The sequence below is a fragment of the Armigeres subalbatus genome, chromosome 1 (assembly GCF_024139115.2).
Source record: "Armigeres subalbatus isolate Guangzhou_Male chromosome 1, GZ_Asu_2, whole genome shotgun sequence".
NCBI lineage: Eukaryota > Metazoa > Arthropoda > Insecta > Diptera > Culicidae > Armigeres > Armigeres subalbatus.
The window spans coordinates 151,209,860-151,233,073 of NC_085139.1; the positions used below are offsets into that span (position 1 = coordinate 151,209,860).

Sequence of the window (23,214 nt, forward strand, 5' to 3'; positions counted from 1 at the left end):
GCTGCTTGCAAACAAACTGAGTAAAAAGTGTGAATGATTTGTGCGTGTACGTGCTGACTAACTAACTACTTACTTAACTAACTTACGTACACGCTCGCAGAAATAAAGTTTTGACTGCTGAGATTTTGATTTTTTTAAATAACAACCAGATGGCAGCGCTCAAAAAACCACTGCTGCCATCTGTTGTTCGTTCTTCATCGGACCGAAACTTTCTCGACTCCGTGTCAGTTTTGGTCCGGAAATTTTACTCTAGCTCCGCTCTGAGTTCCGCTTTTGACGGAAATCGAATTAAATTTCTGTATATAGGAAAAAAGTCACTGATCTACTACTACGAGAATCTATAGATGAGCGAAAGCTGAGTCGATTTTTTTGCCCGTGCACACGCGCATATGACGTCACAGCCCTTAACGTTTCCATTGAAATCGTGACGTCATGCTCGTTTGGAGACACGTTTGACATAGAGGCCTGAATAAGAGAAACGCGGATAGAAAATATGACTGCCAACACTGCATTCGTCCTTCTTTATCAAAGAACAGCACATGAAAAGGAAGAAATGGTTTATGTAGATAAAATCTCACAATCCGCTTTTAAATGTGTCCACATCACATAACAATAGAATCCAACAAACAATGGAATTTAAATTCATAATCTATAAATGACTTGCATATATTTTTGCAAATAAATGTAAAATACATTCAATTTTGTTTAATTAAAAATGGTATAAATTCAAATTTAGCCGTTTTCAGTATTTGAGCCAACATTTTGGCTGCTTGACAGGTCTCCTGCTCGATTGGCTGCTGTTTTTTGACGGTTCGATTGGCGGCACATACCTATCCGCGTTTCTCTTATTCAGGCCTCTAGTTTGACAGTTCGTTTGGAGACAGAGGATTTATCTTCGCTCATCTATTGTTTTTGGAGCGAGAGCAAGAACTGGAAAATGGAGGCGTTTGAAAAGAAAAATTTTGTTGTGTTTTTGCGTTTTGACTTTTAAAATAACAACCAGATGGCAGCGCTCAAACATCCACTGCTGCCATCTATTGTTCGTTCTTCATCGAAATAGAGATTCGAAACGTTTTCCTCCACTCCGAATCGAAAACGTGTATCGTGGTTTCAAGCTGAAACCGAAACGTTCGCCGAAAAGATCGGCGTTAAAAATCAAGATTCGCTCGTACCTGGTGTACCTGTGACCACGCGAAAGTTCAATGTTTGCGTGAGTCGCATTTGGCGGAACCAAAAAAACTATCTAAAAGAATCAGAATACGGAAAATCATGAAAAATGTAGGCATTTAAAAAGAAAATTCAGATATTCATCAGATATCAGATATATATATGTCAGATGACATAACGAGAATAACGAGCAACTGGAAAATGGAGGCGTTTGAAAAGAAAAATCAGAAGGGTTATATACAAGATACGACCGCCCGACGTAAACTACGTAAAGCAGATCATAAGATAATAATTAATTTGCTTAGGGTCTGTCTCAATTGGATAATTAAACTGAAATTAAACTTAAAAGTGGCATTTCAATAATTATCAAATAACCCTGCTCGCAGAGCAAGATTACTTTTGACAGATATCGAATCATTTTCCATCGATGTCCTATTGGAATTGCTGGGTAGCACCAGCCATTCTTATAACGGGGTGATTTTTTAATTTTCGAACTGTCACTTTTAAGTTTAATTCTCCAAATGAGACAGACCCTTAGAGTGATTGAAATTTTGACTTTTTCGCTCCCCTATACTTGAACGATAACATTTGCTGTTTTGATGAACCTCCTAAATTTTCAACTGAATTGGTTGTAATTTAAGTGAGTACGAGCAGTTTGTATGGAAATACCCCCGTATGTGAAAGATCGTTTCGTGAGGCGGCTCATTAACTATTTAGGGGGAGATCCCCCAGCGCAGGACACCTCCCAATACCGGACACTTCTTAAAACGATACTTGCAGAGCTCCATCCTTCAACTTATTAAGTACAAAAGGAAGCTATTGAAAAGACTTTTAACGGCATGGGATATCAGATCTTCATGTGGTAAGCTTTGTACAAAATTTGAAATTGAATGAAAATGCTTAAAATTTTCATGTTTCGCGTTATTTTAGAAGGTTTGAACCAACAATATTAAAATCAATCTAATGCATTCTGATTATGTGAAGATGGTCCATATACTCCATTGCATAATGACGTCACGCACGACTTTTGACAGGAACTGGTCCTGTTGTTTACAGACGACTTTATTTTAATTTTGAGATTCTTCTATGATTCTTTGGATTTTCTGATCGATAATTACCTAAACTTATCGATAATTACCAATATTTGAATGCGGAATGTACAGAATGTCTTCAACATCGTGCAATATGCAGATTTAATTTGGATAAAAAAAATTCTAAGTCCGAAACGTAAACAACAGGACCAGTACCTGTCAAAATAGTGAGGTTAGGTTTGCCGCGCGCAATGACCTATTAGCCATATTTTATATAACGATGACGATTTTTTAGATGTACCATGTAATTGTGGTGTTCAGACATTGAGATTTTTCATAGCCATTTTTTACACCTGTTTTGCTACACTTACTTCAATTCAATTGCTTCTTCTTCCTAAGAAAGCCACAGAAATTAGCAGAAACGAAAATTGAAGAGGACATTCAAAAAGGTGAGAATTTGGATTAGGATGTAAAACATTTAGCTGAAGAGTCAAATAAGCTCTACTAACAATTTTTAATATTCACAGCTTGAAGCACGCGAAAAATATGATTATTCTGAATGATGTTTTTACTCATGTAACAGGAACTTAGTCACATTTGAACAATATTTGAACATTTGATGCAATAGTGTCCGGTACCAGGAGACATTTTTCTGAACCGTGAAATTTTTCTCCAAAAATCATTGTCGTAAAACGTGTTCAAATGAACAAATATAGCTTGTATGAATCATCAATGACCATATTTTATGTATAAGGTTTAAAAAGAAACAAAATCCGGATATTTAGAGTTTTTTTTTGTCAAATGGCTTATGTGTTATGTAGGACTGGAGGATCTCCCCCTAAATATAATCAACCCAAAGACTTCGAAGAATATTTCCTAATCTGTAAGACGGTTGTGGTTGCGAACCGATCGATTTCGTAAGCAAAGCTATAATGAAGGCAAAAATGCTCATTATTGATATGTTATTCTTTTACGTGCTCAATTGAATTTACCACGATTTAGTACTTCCTTAAAAAATTTCTTGCAAGCAGAAAATTGTTTCGCAAACAAAAACGATTTATTCGCTCATTAAATTTCCTATGCTGCCAACGTTCTCATATATTTTTATATATTAATGAACAACATTGCAAAACGGTTTTCCAAAAAGTTATTGTTGTCATAGTAATTCTCAAACTTAAAATCGCACGTGCTAAGTCAAATTACAACCAAATCTTCTAGAAATTCTATAAAGTTCTATAAAGACAACTGATGTCACCGTTTAAGCATAGGGGAGCGAAAAAGTCAAAATTTGAACCACTCTTATGAGCATGATTGACTGCCACGGTTGTTACTCTGTTTCTGCCAGGCCAGATGTAATTACAAAGAGAACCAACAGATGATATTTGAGAATAATATAACTTTCAATGTGTACAAACGGGTGACCCAAATTTAAGTAATACCGGCGCCGGCCGTGTTCGAATGTGGGCCCAATTAATGAATGGTTAGGAATATGTTGACGTGATAGTCTTATTAATAGAGGCCGACGAGTCATCTGCACTTCCACGAGTAATCACTGGGATGTTGGATATATGGGGTAGGGAGGTAGCAAGTTCGTTTTGGTAATGTGTAGTTTTTCTGCAAATAATGTTCGATCTCACCAATTCATTTGTGTTTCGAACAAAATTAGCGTAACTCAATATATGAAAATGGTTGGATATGACAATTTAAAATTTTCATTTAAAACACCCAAATTTATTATTCTGCAGTGGTGCCTTTACTTTCTCCCACTGTTGTGTGACTTTTGAAGTGTTATTTAAAAGGGGTGCTGCCTAAATAGTAAGATAATATTGTTTATAGTTGATAATCAATTTGAATGATCACCTCTTGCTTACATCAACATGTCCAGCATCTGTAGCACTTTTTCATAAACACTACTTTTTTGCACCGACCGCGGTCATTGCTCTGGTTCTATTGTTGTACTTTTTGTGCGAATCATCGCACAAAAGTAGAGCGCAAGAACCAACGGCACCAGACGGCGGTCGTAACAAAATTTTACTGGGTTGGTAAAGAATTGGAATTTGCAATGTTTTTACGTTGATAATCAGTAGCTCCAATTAGCTTGAAAAATTGCTGGAGAGTTTCCGATTCCATTGATAATAAAATCTCGAAAATCCATTGAAAAATAAAGGAGCTATTAACGTTTGAAATCTTACATGATTTCGTGACGGTCTCGAATTTGGAAATTTTCATTTGTCACCCTGTATCCGAGTCTTCCCCTTATAGTACGTTCAGATTATGAGCTATATCACTTGATATAGAGCATCTTGACATCAGTGTTTGTACATCTAGTTTTCACTGGAAATAATGCATATGGCATCTCATGTCAAGATTCGCTATATCAAGTGATATAGCTCATAATCTGAACGTACTATTAGACGTAGTTTACGTCAAAAATCATCTTATTTTTGTTGTGTTTTTGCGTTTTGACTTTTAAAATAACAACCAGATGGCAGCGCTCAAAGATCCACTGCTGCCATCTATTGTTCGTTCTTCATCGAAATACAGATTCGAAACGTTTTTCTCGACCCCGAGTCAAAAACGTGTAACGCGCGAGTTTCAAGCTAGGTTTTCGCTGAAACCGAAACGTTCGCCGAAAAGATCGGCGTTAAAAATCAAGATTCGCTCGTACCTGTGTAGTGTAGACCAATGTTTGCGTGAGTCGCATCGCACGTCGCATTTGGCGGCACCTAAAAACTATCCAAAAGAATCAGAATACGAAAAATCATGAAAAATGGAGGCATTTGAAAATAAAATTCAGATATTCATCAGATATCAGATATATATATGTCAGATGACTCATGTTCATATAACGAGAATAACGAGCAAGAACTGGAAAATGGAGGCGTTTGAAAAGAAAAATCATCTTATTTTTGTTGTGTTTTTGCGTTTTGACTTTTAAAATAACAACCAGATGGCAGCGCTCAAACATCCACTGCTGCCATCTATTGTTCGTTCTTCATCGAAATAGAGATTCGAAACGTTTTCTTCCACTCCGAATCGAAAACGTGTATCGTGGTTCAGCTAGGTTTTCGCTGAAACCGAAACGTTCGCCGAAAAGATCGGCGTTAAAAATCAAGATTCGCTCGTACCTGGTGTACCTGTGACCAGTGTTGCCACATGTACAGATTTATCTGGAAAGGTACAGATTTTTTGACAAATTTTGGTACAGATTCTGTACGGTACAGATTACAGATTTTCTGCAATAAGTACAGATTGGTACAGATTTTTTACAAACCAAGCCTTAGAAAAGAATTTTAATTTCATTTTTCTTCAAATAGTTTCCTCTGCTATTAAAAATATTAAATTCATGGAAGTCAAAACAAAAAGTTCGTACTCTATTTCGTTTTACCGTTTCAATACTATCGTCCGGATAATCCTTGCGATAGTTAATTCGCGATAAATGTGTCGATTATTCGAAGGCTAGATTATCCGTGAAAAATACTTGACTATATCGCTTTATATTATTACATTTTCAAAGAAACCATTCCAGATTCCTAAATCTACATCTACAATCAGAAACAGATGCAAAATGAACATGTATTACTTAAAAAATTTGGTTTTCTTGGACAATTTATTTTTCAAATTTTCGGATAATTGAATCTGACTTGCATAATACTTTACTCATGTAAACCTTCCCAAATCTTGTAGAGGTATTTGCTCTAAATAATTATTGCATTTTCATAATTGTGTTTATTAAAGAGAATTGCAGCCCTCGGATGGCTCATCTCTGAAACAGTCCTCCAAATAAGAAAATAAACAAATTATTCATCCATTTTTAGATGTTATGAAAAAATACTTGGAGATACATTTCAAAAGTTAAGCTCCCATAGGAAATCACCCAAATAAAAAAACCTTTTTCATTCATAAATTGGGTTGCATTGCATATTACTCTTATGATTTTTAGATATTTACTCACAAATTTTTCATACTATCTGATGGTACAGATTATGGTACAGATTTTCGTAGATTTCGGTACAGATGAAAAAGATTTATGAGCCCATGGTACAGATAAAAATGTGGCAACACTGCCTGTGACCACGCGAAAGTTCAATGTTTGCGTGAGTCGCATTTGGCGGAACCCAAAAAACTATCTAAAAGAATCAGAATACGGAAAATCATGAAAAATGTAGGCATTTAAAAAGAAAATTCAGATATTCATCAGATATAATAGAGTCAGATGACTCATGTTCATATAACGAGAATAACGAGCAACTGGAAAATGGAGGCGTTCGAAAAGAAAAATCATTTTATTTTTGTTGTGTTTTTGCGTTTTGACTTTTAAAATAACAACCAGATGGCAGCGCTCAAAGATCCACTGCTGCCATCTATTGTTCGTTCTTCATCGAAATACAGATTCGAAACGTTTTTCTCGACCCCGAGTCAAAAACGTGTAACGCGCGAGTTACATGTTAGGTTTTCGCTGAAACCGAAACGTTCCCCGAAAAGATCGGCGTTAAAAATCAAGATTCGCTCGTACCTGTGTAGTGTAGACCAATGTTTGCGTGAGTCGCATCGCACGTCGCATTTGGCGGCACCTAAAAACTATCCAAAAGAATCAGAATACGAAAAATCATGAAAAATGGAGGCATTTGAAAATAAAATTCAGATATTCATCAGATATCAGATATATATATGTCAGATGACTCATGTTCATATAACGAGAATAACGAGCAAGAACTGGAAAATGGAGGCGTTTGAAAAGAAAAATCATCTTATTTTTGTTGTGTTTTTGCGTTTTGACTTTTAAAATAACAACCAGATGGCAGCGCTCAAACATCCACTGCTGCCATCTATTGTTCGTTCTTTATCGAAATAGAGATTCGAAACGTTTTCTTCCACTCCGAATCGAAAACGTGGTTCAGCTAGGTTTTCGCTGAAACCGAAACGTTCGCCGAAAAGATCGGCGTTAAAAATCAAGATTCGCTCGTACCTGGTGTACCTGTGACCACGCGAAAGTTCAATGTTTGCGTGAGTCGCATTTGGCGGAACCCAAAAAACTATCTAAAAGAATCATGAAAAATGTAGGCATTTAAAAAGAAAATTCAGATATTCATCAGATATCAGATATATATGTCAGATGACTCATGTTCATATAACGAGAATAACGAGCAACTGGAAAATGGAGGCGTTTGAAAAGAAAAATCATCTTATTTTGACGTAAACTACGTCTAAGGGGAAGACTCTGATACAGGGTGTAAAACGGAAATTTCCAAATTCGAGACCGTCACGAAATTAGGATAGATTTCAAACGCTAATAGCTCCTTTATCTTTCAATGGATTTTCGAGATTTTATTATCAATCGAATCGACAACTCTCCAGCAATTTTTTAAGCCTATTGGAATTATTGATTGTCAACGAAAAAACATTAAAAATTTCAAATCTTCACCAACCCAGTAAAATTTCACTGATTCGTTACGACCGCCGTCTGCGGTTGGTTTTTGCGCTCTACTTTTGTGCGATGATTCGCACAAAAAGTACAAAACAGAACCAGAGCAATGACCGCGGTCGGAGCAAAAAAGTAGTGTTTATGAAAAAGTGCTACAGATGCTGGACATGTTCATGTAAGCAAGAAGTGAATATTAAAATTGATCAATTTCAAACAAACACTCTAACTTTTTGAAGGAAATTGAGTAAAATTTCTGTGGGATAGAAAGAGAGAGCAATGCAATTTTACTCAGTCACTGAGTAGGTGAAAGTTAGCGTGTATCCTACTATTTAGGCAGCATCCCTTTTAAAAAAAACACTTCAAAAGCATTTAATCGCCATTTAATAGGCAATTAACTATGAAATGCATTAATCACTTTAAGTCGAATAACAATCGGAGAAAGGCATCATCACCACTGCGGAATAATAAATTCGGGGTTTTTAAATTGTCATATCCAACCATTTTCATATATAGTGAGTTACGCCAATTGTGTTCGAAACATAAATGGATTGATGTGCGATCGAACATGATTTGCGAAAAAACTACACATTACACGCGGCAAAACGTTTACATATACAAACCTCGCTACCTCCCGATCCCATATATCCAACATCCCAATGGTTGTAATTTGACTTAGCACGCACGCGCAGTTTGAAGCTTGAATGGGAATTACTATGAAAACAGTAAATTTTTCGGAAAACCGTTTTGCAACGTTGGTCATTAATATCTAAAAATATATGAGTACGTTGGCAACATAGGAAACTTAGCAAGTGAATAAATCGTCTTTATTGCGAAACAATTCGCTGCTTGCAAGAACAATTATTAAGGAAATACTAAATCGTGGGAAATTCAATTGAGCACGTGAAAGAATAACATCAATAATGAGCAGTTTTATTTTCTTTATAACTTTGCTTACGAAAATCCGATCGGTTCGCAACAACAATCGTCTTACAGATTTAGAAATATTCTACGAAGTCTTCGGGTTGATTATATTTAGGGGGAGATCCTCCAGTGCCGGGCACATAAGCCATTAAACAAAAAAACTTTAACTATCCGGATTATATTTCCTTTTATACCATACTAGCAGAACGTACAGAAGCCTGTTTAATAGCTTCCTTTTGTACTTAATAAGATGAAGGAGGGACTTCTGCAAGTAGTGTCGTTTTAAGAAGTGTCCGGTATTGGGAGGTGTCCGGCGCTGGGAGATCTTCCCCTAAATAGTTAGTGATCCGCCTCACGTAACGATCTCTCACATACGGGGCGTTTTCTATAGTAATTTCCATACAAACTTCAAACTACTCGTACTCAGTTATATTATAACCAATTCAGTTGAAAATTTAGGAGGTTAACCAAAACAGCAAATGTTATTGTTCAAGCATAAGGGAGCGCAAAAGTCAAAATTTCAATCACTCTAGGCTCTAACCAAAATAATTATCTTATGATCTGTTTTACGTAGTTTACGTCGGGCGGTCGTATCTTGTATATAACCCTTCTGATTTTTTGTTGTGTTTTTGCGTTTTGACTTTTAAAATAACAACCAGATGGCAGCGCTCAAAGATCCACTGCTGCCATCTATTGTTCGTTCTTCATCGAAATACAGATTCGAAACGTTTTTCTCGACCCCGAGTCAAAAACGTGAAACGCACGAGTTTCAAGCTAGGTTTTCGCTGAAACCGAAACGTTCGCCGAAAAGATCGGCGTAAAAATCAAGATTCGCTCGTACCTGGTGTACCTGTGACCACGCGAAAGTTCAATGTTTGCGTGAGTCGCATTTGGCGGAACCCAAAAAACTATCTAAAAGAATCAGAATACGGAAAATCATGAAAAATGTAGGCATTTAAAAAGAAAATTCAGATATTCATCAGATATCAGATATATATATGTCAGATGACTCATGTTCATATAACGAGAATAACGAGCAAGAACTGGAAAATGGAGGCGTTTGAAAAGAAAAATCATCTTATTTTTGTTGTGTTTTTGCGTTTTGACTTTTAAAATAACAACCAGATGGCAGCGCTCAAAGATCCACTGCTGCCATCTATTGTTCGTTCTTCATCGAAATACAGATTCGAAACGTTTTTCTCGACCCCGAGTCAAAACGTGTAACGCGCGAGTTTCAAGCCAGGTTTTCGCTGAAACTGAAACGTTCGCCGAAAAAGATCGGCGTTAAAAATCAAGATTCGCTCGTACCTGTGTAGTGTAGACCAATGTTTGCGTGAGTCGCATCGCACGTCGCATTTGGCGGCACCTAAAAACTATCCAAAAGAATCAGAATACGAAAAATCATGAAAAATGGAGGCATTTGAAAAGAAAATTCAGATATTCATCAGATATCAGATATATATATGTCAGATGACTCATGTTCATATAACGAGTATAACGAGCAAGAACTGGAAAATGGAGGCGTTTGAAAAGAAAAATCGTCTTATTTTTGTTGTGTTTTTGCGTTTTGACTTTTAAAATAACAACCAGATGGCAGCGATCAAACATCCACTGCTGCCATCTATTGTTCGTTCTTCATCGAAATAGAGATTCGAAACGTTTTCCGAAACGTTCTCGAATCGAAAACGTGTATCGTGGGAGTTTCAAGCTAGGTTTTCGCTGAAACCGAGACGTTCGCCGAAAAGATCGGCGTTAAAAATCAAGATTCGCTCGTACCTGGTGTACCTGTGACCACGCAAAAGTTCAATGTTTGCGTGAGTCGCATTTGGCGGAACCCAAAAAACTATCTAAAAGAATCAGAATACGGAAAATCATGAAAAATGTAGGCATTTAAAAAGAAAATTCAGATATTCATCAGATATCAGATATATATATGTCAGATGACTCATGTTCATATAACGAGAATAACGAGCAACAACAATCAAGATTCGCTCGTACCTGGTGTACCTGTGACCACGCGAAAGTTCAATGTTTGCGTGAGTCGCATTTGGCGGAACCCAAAAAACTATCTAAAAGAATCAGAATACGGAAAATCATGAAAAATGTAGGCATTTAAAAAGAAAATTCAGATATTCATCAGATATCAGATATATATATATGTCAGATGACTCATGTTCATATAACGAGAATAACGAGCAACTGGAAAATGGAGGCGTTCGAAAAGAAAAATCATCTTATTTTTGTTTTGCGTTTTGACTTTTAAAATAACAACCAGATGGCAGCGCTCAAAGATCCACTGCTGCCATCTATTGATCGTTCTTCATCGAAATAGAGATTCGAAACGTTTTCCTCCACTCCGAATCGAAAACGTGTATCGTGGTTCAGCTAGGTTTTCGCTGAAACCGAAACGTTTGCCGAAAAGATCGGCGTTAAAAATCAAGATTCGCTCGTACCTGGTGTACCTGTGACCACGCGAAAGTTCAATGTTTGCGTGAGTCGCATTTGGCGGAACCCAAAAAACTATCTAAAAGAATCAGAATACGGAAAATCATGAAAAATGTAGGCATTTAAAAAGAAAATTCAGATATTCATCAGATATCAGATATATATATGTCAGATGACTCATGTTCATATAACGAGAATAACGAGCAACTGGAAAATGGAGGCGTTCGAAAAGAAAAATCATCTTATTTTTGTTGTGTTTTTGCGTTTTGACTTTTAAAATAACAACCAGATGGCAGCGCTCAAAGATCCACTGCTGCCATCTATTGTTCGTTCTTCATCGAAATACAGATTCGAAACGTTTTTCTCGACTCCCAGTCGAAAACGTGTAACGCACCAGAGTATATTATATAGAGTTGCGCAAAGAGCATCTTCTTACACTTATTCTGAATGATCTTCTTGTTATTATGTTTGCAACTTTCATTTTTGTTCAACCCTTAAAGTGACTTCACGGGAGTGTTCACTGCTAAAGCTTTTTAATTCGATAACCAAGTCACCCACAGAGTGCAAACACGTGAGTTTCTTGTTGCTACTTTATTGGGGGTGTATTGAAGTTTTTTGAAGCTGTTTCTAGAACAAATCTAATACATTTCAATTCATGCGTTTTTATTCGCCATAAAAATCATTAGGCGATAACAATACTTCCGCCTTACCAACAAGCATGTGTTTACTTTGCTCGATAGGTAGACGATTTGACAGTTCAATAGGTAGATTTGGCTTCACTCTTTGCGTAACTCTATATATGATAGACTCTGATTCGCTCGTACCTGTAGACCAATGTTTGCGTGAGTCGCATCGCACGTCGCATTTGGCGGCACCTAAAAACTATCCAAAAGAATCAGAATACGAAAAATCATGAAAAATGGAGGCATTTGAAAAGAAAATTCAGATATTCATCAGATATCAGATATATATATGTCAGATGACTCATGTTCATATAACGAGTATAACGAGCAAGAACTGGAAAATGGAGGCGTTTGAAAAGAAAAATCGTCTTATTTTGTTGTGTTTTTGCGTTTTGACTTTTAAAATAACAACCAGATGGCAGCGATCAAACATCCACTGCTGCCATCTATTGTTCGTTCTTCATCGAAATAGAGATTCGAAACGTTTTCCGAAACGTTCTCGAATCGAAAACGTATCGTGGGAGTTTCAAGCTAGGTTTTCGCTGAAACTGAGACGTTCGCCGAAAAGATCGGCGTTAAAATCAAGATTCGCTCGTACCTGGTGTACCTGTGACCACGCAAAAGTTCAATGTTTGCGTGAGTCGCATTTGGCGGAACCCAAAAAACTATCTAAAAGAATCAGAATACGGAAAATCATGAAAAATGTAGGCATTTAAAAAGAAAATTCAGATATTCATCAGATATCAGATATATATATGTCAGATGACTCATGTTCATATAACGAGAATAACGAGCAACTGGAAAATGGAGGCGTTCGAAAAGAAAAATCATCTTATTTTTGTTTTGCGTTTTGACTTTTAAAATAACAACCAGATGGCAGCGCTCAAAGATCCACTGCTGCCATCTATTGATCGTTCTTCATCGAAATAGAGATTCGAAACGTTTTCCTCCACTCCGAATCGAAAACGTGTATCGTGGTTCAGCTAGGTTTTCGCTGAAACCGAAACGTTCGCCGAAAAGATCGGCGTTAAAAATCAAGATTCGCTCGTACCTGGTGTACCTGTGACCACGCGAAAGTTCAATGTTTGCGTGAGTCGCATTTGGCGGAACCCAAAAAACTATCTAAAAGAATCAGAATACGGAAAATCATGAAAAATGTAGGCATTTAAAAAGAAAATTCAGATATTCATCAGATATCAGATATATATATGTCAGATGACTCATGTTCATATAACGAGAATAACGAGCAACTGGAAAATGGAGGCGTTCGAAAAGAAAAATCATCTTATTTTTGCTTGCGTTTTGACTTTTAAAATAACAACCAGATGGCAGCGCTCAAAGATCCACTGCTGCCATCTATTGTTCGTTCTTCATCGAAATACAGATTCGAAACGTTTTTCTCGACTCCCAGTCGAAAACGTGTAACGCACCAGAGTATATATTATATAGAGTTGCGCAAAGAGCATCTTCTTACACTTATTCTGAATGATCTTCTTGTTATTATGTTTGCAACTTTCATTTTTGTTCAACCCTTAAAGTGACTTCACGGGAGTGTTCACTGCTAAAGCTTTTTAATTCGATAACCAAGTCACCCACAGAGTGCAAACACGTGAGTTTCTTGTTGCTACTTTATTGGGGGTGTATTGAAGTTTTTTGAAGCTGTTTCTAGAACAAATCTAATACATTTCAATTCATGCGTTTTTATTCGCCATAAAAATCATTAGGCGATAACAATACTTCCGCCTTACCAACAAGCATGTGTTTACCAGAGTCTATCATATATAGAGTTACGCAAAGAGTGAAGCCAAATCTACCTATTGAACTGTCAAATCGTCTACCTATCGAGCAAAGTAAACACATGCTTGTTGGTAAGGCGGAAGTATTGTTATCGCCTAATGATTTTTATGGCGAATCAAAACGCATGAATTGAAATGTATTAGATTTGTTCTAGAAACAGCTTCAAAAACTTCAATACCCCCCTCCAATAAAGAAGCAACAAGAAACTCACGTGTTTGTACCTGTGGGTGACTTGTTATCGAATTAAAAAGCTTTAGCAGTGAACACCCGTGAAGTCACTTTAAGGGTTGAACAAAAATGAAAGTTGCAAACATAATAACAAGAAGATCATTCAGAATAAGTGTAAGAAGATGCTCTTTGCGCAACTCTATATAATATACTCTGGTGTTTACTTTGCTCGATAGGTAGACGATTTGACAGTTCAATAGGTAGATTTGGCTTCACTCTTTGCGTAACTCTATATATGATAGACTCTGATTCGCTCGTACCTGTAGACCAATGTTTGCGTGAGTCGCATCGCACGTCGCATTTGGCGGCACCTAAAAACTATCCAAAAGAATCAAAATACGAAAAATCATGAAAAATGGAGGCATTTGAAAAGAAAATTCAGATATTCATCAGATATATATGTCAGATATCAGAAATATATATCAGATGACTCATGTTCATATAACGAGAATTTAATAACGAGCAAGAACTGGAAAATGGAGGCGTTTGAAAAGAAAAATCATCTTATTTTTGTTGGGTTTTTGCGTTTTGACTTTTAAAATAACAACCAGATGGCAGCGCTCAAACATCCACTGCTGCCATCTATAGGTCATTGTGCGCGGAAAACCTAACCTCACAATTTTGACAGGTACTGGTCCTGTTGTTTACGTTTCGGACTTAGAATTTTTTTTAACCAAATTAAATCTGCATATTTCACGATGTTGAGGACCTTCCGTACATTTCGCATTCTAATATAGGTAATTATCGATAGGGTTTGGGTAATTATCAATCAGATAATCCAAAGAATGATACAAATATATCAAAATAAAAATGTAATCGTCTATAAACAACAGGACCAGTACCTGTCAAAAGTCGTGCGTGACGTCACTGCGCAATGGAGTATTGTTCGTTCTTCATCGAAATACAGATTCGAAACGTTTTCCTCGACTCCCATTCGAAAACGTGTAACGCGCGAGTTTCTCGTTATATATCTGATATCTGACATATTTATCTGATATCTGATGAATATCTGAATTTTCTTGTTTTTCATGATTTTCCGTATTCTGATTCTTTTGGAAAATTTTTAGGTGCCGCCAAATGCGACGTGCGATGCGACTCACGCAAACATTGAACTTTCGCGTGGTCTACACTACACGCTTAGATTGGTTTACCTATTTATGGGTACTTATTCCACTCATATATGAGTAAAAGCTAATATACCTATATTATTAGTCAAATTTACGTAAAAAATTGGTTAAATTTACTGATATTATGAGTACATCGACTTTACCTATATTTGAGTGATCACGTTTACCCATATTTGGTTGAAAAAATAAACATAAATAAATCGAATTTGATGACCATCGCGTCGTTTTCGAATAAATTTAACAGTATTTCCACAGATAACAGATATTTAGGCTAGAACAAATTTTATTGAAAATCCTGTGTAAACTTTTGAATGAATCGACTGCTTTGAGCGTGCTATAGGGAGGTGTCCGCTACCATGCCTACCAAATATTTTTTTGATGAAAGTGCTTAATGAATTATAGGCAGTGGCTGATTTTCTACTCGCCGCAGCCACATCCAGGCGCTATAGTATATGCACAAAATAGCCAGCAAGAGTTAACCGCCAGAAATTTGTATGGCGAAAGACATCTAACGCTGGCTTTCTCAAAATGAATTATTGGCAGTGGCTAATTTTCTACCCGCCGCTATCACATCCAGGCGCTATTGTATATGCACAAAATAGCCAGCAAGAGTTAACCGTCAGAAATTTGTATGGCGAAAGACATCTAACGCGGGTTTTCTCAAAATTAGGAACTTTTCATGAAAAACTATTTGGTACCGGTTATGAGGGATGGTGTCCGCTACTACACCTACCAAATATTTTTTCGATTAAAGTGTTTAATTTGGAGAAATCGAACCTTAGATGCCTTTCGCCATACTGATTTCAGAAAGTTAACTCCAAGTGTGCCGCTGTAAGCACGCTCAAAGCAGTCGATTCATTAGGAACTTTTCATGAAAAACTATTTGGTACCGGTTATGAGGGATGGTGTCCGCTACTACGCCTACCAAATATTTTTTCGATAAAAGTGCTTAATGAATCGACTGCTTTGAGCGTGCTTACAGCGGCACACTAGGAGTTAACTTCCTGAAATCAGTATGGCGAAAGGCATCTAAGGTTCAATTCTTGTCAAAGCCAGTAAAAATTTCATATGTAACCAATCCCGTGCATTCCTAACACGGACATCAGAATTCGGTATGTCACGGGCCTTCGGGTCTACCGGAAGATTTTCTTTGTGTATAAAAGAAGCAGTGCCTGCCGTGTGCGAGTCATTACAATTTGTGACAGCAGCGCGTACTGACGTGCTTTTGCTCGCGCATTTTTCGTTTCGTTCGTTCGTTCGCTTTTACCTACACAACGACAGCATGCAGTCACCAGCGGTAGAACTGCCGGTAGGTCTGCGAATATGCATGAAAGAAGTGGGCGCATTTTTGTCATTCTGGTGTCGGTTGCGATGGATGCAATCGCCCATCGCATTACTCGGAGTTAACGACTAGAGGCCGATGATGGCTGAGGCAGCGAGGGCAGCGGTGGTGGATGAAGAAGAATAAAATTAGAGAGATTTGGTCTGCTCATCCAGGTGATTGGTTCCATAACCCACATGATCCCGGGATGGGTACGAGTCATGTCATATGACTGACCATATGTTAAGTTCTGCTTGGTACTAAACGACACGTACATTAAAACATGGTTATACTATAACAGTTCTGATTCCCCAGCAAAAAAATCAACTACACTGATGAAAATAAAAAATTGATTAAAATAATTACTTTCATTTATTTGCAGAAGGTATTAGCAATTAAAGATACACAATCAGCAATAGTGTTAATATTCATTTTAGATTAGAAAATTTCGCTGTATTACATGTAAATGTTTTAAAAAAGTTCTTAAAAAGTAATTTCCAGAAGATATTTAAATAAACTATCTCATTCTTTGTTTTTCATTTTCTGAGAAATTATATTATTAAACTTGACGTAGACTCGGAGTTAGGAATTAAAACATAAAATAATTTTTCGTTGATGTATTAGCAGTACATACCCCCTCTATTTTAATAGGGTTACTGCTCCTTGACTTGTTTCTACTTGTTGTGATTTTTTCATCAGTAAGCACGCATGTTAGCAAATAGAAGCAACGAAATTGGTGCTGCATTTCTTAGTTTGGAAAACGAGACAGTTCCAATAAAACAGCACATTTTGCCCAAGCCTAAAAATTTTATAAATCAAAATTTTTAAACTTCAAATACTATCATCAATAAGAAATCTAAAAATGTCCTACATTTGCTTGAGTAAATAAGGGCTCAATAGTTAGAAACAAAGCAATTCTAATTATGTATTTAATTATTAGTTTTATTTCCAGAAGTTTTGAATAAACAAATTGCTAATACTTGTACACAGCACAGTTGTCATTTCCAATATCAATACTATAATCAAACTTCAAAGTTAGAAGTTAAATGTAAATACGTTACGTTTATACAAGTCCTACGTCTACTCGTGGTTATGTTGAAAACATTACCCATTGCTCGTTTTGTTAATTTAGCTAAACATAAATATTCATCCTGTACATTATGAATGGATCAATCAAGGTAACTTATTTTGCACTCACCGCATCAAAACAACGGCGGCACTGTATACGCATATTTCTATTCGTGTTGTTTTGACAGAACATGTCTACGGTGGCTCGATCTGTTCGTTTCATAGCGGCAGTTTTTGCTTATTGATTGATCCATTAACGTGTAAGGCATGTGGATATTCAAAGGATCACAAATAGTGAAAAATAATGTGTAGAACATGTGGAATCCTGGTTTAGAATCATTTCAGTGGAAATCGGTCCGGAAATTTTAGGGCCGATGCCCACGTAGCGTTTTTTCAACGCTGCGTGAACGTGGCGTTAAAAAAACGCATTTGTGCATCGGTGCGGCCACGCTGCGTTACCGCTTTTTCCCGATGCACACATGCGTCCTTTTAACGCCGTGCGCACGCATCATTGAAAAGACGCTACGTGGGCATCGGGCCTTACTCAACTCGGTAAAAATCGGTAACAATGGTAAAATTACCAGTAGAGGTAATCGGAAATTTCTGTAGGAAAAAAATAAAGTCATTGAGTAGATGCAAGCTAGCGTGTAGTGTGACGCGCGCTTATTTATTGTGCCATTTCAAAGCACAGGCAGAATGTTGAAAAAACAAAACAAAAAACCCATACCATATTAAATATAAAATGTATTATTTCAGGAAAGTATATAAGATAGGTCAAAATAGCACTTTAGGGGAAGTAGATAGCATTGCATTGCTGTAGATTGTTCTTGGAGTGAGAATAATAGCTACAGGTGTAGTGTACGAGAAAGGTAAAAATGAATGAAAATGAAAAGAAAAAACTTATTTTTGTTGTGTAGTTTTTGCGTTTTGATTTTTTGTAAATAACCAGTTGGCTGTGCTCAAACAACCACTGCAGCCTCTATTGTTCGTTCTTCATCGAAATAGAGATCCGAAATGTTTTCCTCGAAAACGTGTAACGCACGAGTTTCCAAGCTGAGCCTGAAACCACACTCGTATCTGCGTTCGTAGTGTCACGGCGTCACGGTGATCACACGACAGTTCAATGTTTGCGTGAGTCGCATCGTACGTCGCATTTAGCGGGCACCTAAAAAGTATCCAAAAGAACCAGAATGTGGAAAATCATAGAAAATGAAGTCATTTGCAAAGAAAATTCATATCTGATGACTCATTCATCGAATGAGAAATCGAACCTTAGATGCCTTTCGCCATGCTGATTTAAGAAAGATAACTCCTAGTGTGCCGCTGTAAGCACGCTCAAAGCAGTCGATTCATTATTGGCAGTGGCTGATTTTCTACCCACCGCTGTCACATCCAGGCGCTATAGTATATGCGCAAAATAGCCAGCAAGAGTTAACCGCCAAAAATTTGTATGGCGAAAGTCATCTAACGCGAGTTTTCTCAAAATAAGAAACTTTTCATGAAAAATGAATCGCCTGCTTTGAGCGTGCTTACAGCGGCACACTAGGAGTTAACTTTTGGAAATCAGTATGGCGAAAAGCATCTAATGTTTAATATCTCGAAAATGAGCACCTTAATCATAAAAATATTTGGTTGGCATGGTAGCGGACACTTTCCTACATAACTGGTACCAAATAGTTTTTCGTTGAAAGTTCCAACTGTTGAGAAAACCCGCGTTAGATGCCTTTCGCCATACTAACTTCCGATGGTTAAGTCATGCTGGCTATTTTCACATATACGTTAGCGCCTGGTGCTGGCAGCGGCGGGTAGGAAACCAGCCACTGTATTTGATTCATTATTTGGTACCGGTTATGTAGGAAGGTATCAGCTACTACGTCTACCAAATATTTTTTCAACGAAAGTGCTTAATGAATCGACTACTTTGAGCGTGCTTACAGCGGAACACTAGGAGTTAACTTTCTGAAATCAGTATGGCGAAAGGCATCTAAGGCTCGGTTTCTCAAAATTAAGCACTTAAATCGAAAAAATATTTGGTAGGCGTAGTAGCGGACACCATCCCTCATAACCGGTACCAAATAGTTTTTCATGAAAAGTTCCTAGTTTTGAGAAAACCAGCGTTAGATGTCTTTCGCCATACAATTTTCTGGCGGTTAACTCTTGCTGGCTATTTTGTGCATATACTATAGCGCCTGGATGTGGCTGCGGCGGGTAGAAAATCAGCCATTGCCAATAATGAATCGCCTGCTTTGAACGTGCTTACAGCGGCACACTAGGAGTTAACTTTCTGAAATCAGTATGGCGAAAGGCATCTAAGGTTCGATTTCTCAAAATTACGCACTTTCATCAAAAAACTATTTGGTAGGCATTATAGATAGTGGAATATATAGATGAGCGAAGATAAATCCTCTGTCTCCAAACGAACTGTCAAACGTGTCTCCAAACGAGCATGACGTCACGATTTCAATGGAAACGTTAAGCGCTGTGACGTCATATGTGCGTGTGCACGGGCAAAAAAATCGACTCAGCCATGCTTTCGCTCATCTATAGATTCTACTATCTATAGTAGGCATGGTAGCGGACACCTTCCTACATAATCGGTACCAAATAGTTTTTCATGAAAAGTTTCTTATTTTGAGGAATCCCGCGTTAGATGTCTTTCGCCATACAAATTTCTGGCGGTTAACTCTTGCTGCCTATTTTGCGCATATACTATAGCGCGTGGATGTGACAGCGGCGGGTAGAAAATCAGCCACTGCCAATAATTCATTCATTTTGAGAAATCGCACCTTAGATGCCTTTCGCCATACTGATTTCTAAAAGTTAACTCCTAGTGTGCCGCTGTAAGCACGCTCAAAGCAGGCGATTCATTTCTGTAGGACAAAATAGAGTCACTGCAAGCTACCGTGCTTATATTGTGCCATTCCAAAGCACAGGCAGAATGTTGAAAAAACAAAACAAAAAACCCTATAAACCTATTATAAAAATCTCGCGTAACATATGATTACGGCTTATAAACCAAAACCATGATTTTCAATGAATCGCCTGCTTTGAGCGTGCTTACAGCGGCACACTAGGAGTTAACTTTCGGAAATTAGTATGGCGAAAGGCATCTAAGGTTCGATTTCTCAAAATTAAGCACCTTAATCGAAAAAATATTTGGTAGACGTAGTAGCGGACACCATCCTTCATAACCGGTACCAAATACTTTTTCATTGAAGGTTCCTAATGAATAATGAATCGCCTGCTTTGAGCGTAATTACAGCGGCACACTAGGAGTTAACTTTCTGAAACCAGTATGGCGAAAGGCATCTAAGGTTCGATTTCTCAAAATGAATTATTGGCAGTGGCTGATTTTCTACTCGCCGCCGTCACATCCAGGCGCTATAGTATATGCGCAAAACAGCCAGCAAGAGTTAACCGCCAGAAATTTGTATGGCGAAAGTCATCTAACGCGGGTTTTCTCAAAATAAGAAACTTTTCATGAAAAACTATTTGGTACCGATTATGCAGGAAGGTGTCCGCTACCATGCCTACCAAATATTTTTTTGATGAAAGTGCTTATTTTTGAGAAATCGAGCCCAGATGCCTTTCGCCATACTGATTTCAGAAAGTTAACTCCTAGTGTGCCGCTGTAAGCACGCTCAAAGCAGTCGATTCATTAAGCCCCTTCATCGAAAAAATATTTGGTAGGCGTAGTAGCGGACACCTTTCTAAATAACCGGTACCAAATAGTTTTTCATGAAAAGTTCCTAATGAATCACCTCCTTTGAGCGTAATTACAGCGGCACACTAGGAGTTGACTTTCTGAAATCAGTATGGCGAAAGGCATCTAAGGTTCGATTTCTCAAAATTAAGCACATTAATCGAAAAAATATTTGGTAGGCTTAGTAGCGGACACCATAATCGGTACCAAACAGTTTTTCATAAAAAGTTCCTAATGTTGAGAAAACCCGCATTAGATGTCTTTCGCCATACAAATTTCTGGCGGTTAACTCATGCTGGCTATTTTGCGCATATACTATAGCGCCTGGATGTGGAAGCGGCGAGTAGAAAATCAGCTACTGCCAATAATGAATCGACTGCTTTGAGCGTGGTTACAGCGGCACACTAGGAGTTAAATTTCTGAAATCAGTATGGCGAAAGGCATCTAAGGTTCGATTTCTCAAAATTAAACACTTTAATCGAAAAAATATTTGGTAGGCGTAGTAGCGGACACCATCCCTCATAACCGGTACCAAATAGTTTTTCATTAAAAGTTCCTAATTTTGAGAAAACCAGCGTTAGATGTCTTTCGCCATACAAATTTCGGGCGGTTAACTCTTGCTGGCTATTTTGTGCATATACTATAGCGCCTGGATGTGGCTGCGGCGAGTAGAAAATCAGCCACTGCCAATAATTCATTCATTTTGAAAAAACTTGCGTTAGATGTCTTTCGCCATACAAATTTCTGGCGGTTAACTCATGCTGGCTATTTGCGCATATACGATAGCGCCTGGATGTGGAAGCGGCGAGTAGAAAATCAACCCCTTGAAATAATTCATTGGCAGTGGCTGATTTTCTACCAGTCGCTGTCACATCCAGACGCTATAGTATATGCTCAAAATAGCCAGCATGAGTTAACCACCTGAAGTTTGTATGGCGAATAACATCTAACGCGGGTTTTCTCAACAGAAGGAACTTTTCACGAAAAACTAGTTGGTACCAGTTATGTAGTAAGGTGTCCGCTACTACGCCCACTAAATATTTTTTCGATGAAGGTGCTGATTTTTGAGTTATTAAGCATTAGATGCCTTTCGCCATACTGATTTCCGAAAGTTAACTCCTAGTGTGCCGCTGTAAGCACGCTCAAAGCAGGCGATTCATTAGGAACTTTTCATGAAAAACTATTTGGTACCGGTTATGAAGGATTATGTCCGCTACTACGCCTACCAAATATTTTTTCGATTAGGGTGCTTAATTTTGAGAAATCGAACCTTAGATGCCTTTCGCCATACTGATTTCAGAAAGTTAACTCCTAGTGTGCCGCTGTAAGCACGCTCTTCATTCCTTATCACTACTTTCTTCTAAAACACCACCATTTTCCATAAATTTGCAAAATACTTAATTTTCCCAAACATTTTATCGATTTTCAACTACCATTCTTCCATGAGCTCATGGTGAAAATTATGAAAATCTCAAAACATAGAGTAGCGGGTTTAACAAAACAGATAGAAACGCCGGTATAGGTATAGGGTGGAGGAGCTATTGCAAAAATTTATAACGGCGACACATATATCTTATATAGATATTTTTGGCAGTGTAGTATTGATCTACCGAAGGGAGTGCGTCATCATGAGAAAAAAAGGTACTAAATATGTTAGTATTTAGTTTTTTTATTCATATATTTTAACGAACTATAACAAATAGAGGGGATTTCGATTAGTCTAAGTTCATCCTACAGAATTATAACATATAATACAACAAGAGTAACTTCATCAGATTACAAACTGTAGTTTATTACGTTTCGACAATAAATATCATTGTTTTAAACTAATAAAGTCTAGGATTTTCAAAACGACGATATCGCTAACAGTATTCATATGTTTCTACAAATTATTTGCTACTTGTATCCCTTTGGTTGAAGTACTCTGTGTATCTCTACATAAACTTACATCACCTTTTCGCCTTTCTCGTAAAACAAAGTTGTACCGAAAGGCTATCATTTCACTCCAAGAACGAACTTTTATAGAAGGCCCGGAGACCCATAGTGTTATATACCAATCGACTCAGCTCGACGAACTGAACACATGTCTGTCAGTCCGTATGTGTGTGGATGTATGTATGTGTGTGCACACGAGACATGCCCAAACTTTAACCATTTTTTCTTATAGTTAGAATTTCCAGATTTACGTGCAACGAAATTTTTCCGGCAAAGTATATTCTCTAGTTGATCGCTATTGACTTTTGTTTAAATTGCGTGAATAAATCATACGGTATTCAAAAAGTAATAGAAATGCTCATA

At 37.4% G+C, this 23,214-nt stretch overlaps 1 protein-coding gene across 2 annotated transcripts in view; it reads right to left on the minus strand.

Annotated features, from left to right (window-relative positions):
- LOC134205271 (227 kDa spindle- and centromere-associated protein-like) overlaps window positions 1-23,214 on the minus strand; it is a 261,767-nt gene that overhangs the window by 36,821 nt on the left and 201,732 nt on the right. The window lies entirely within an intron of this gene.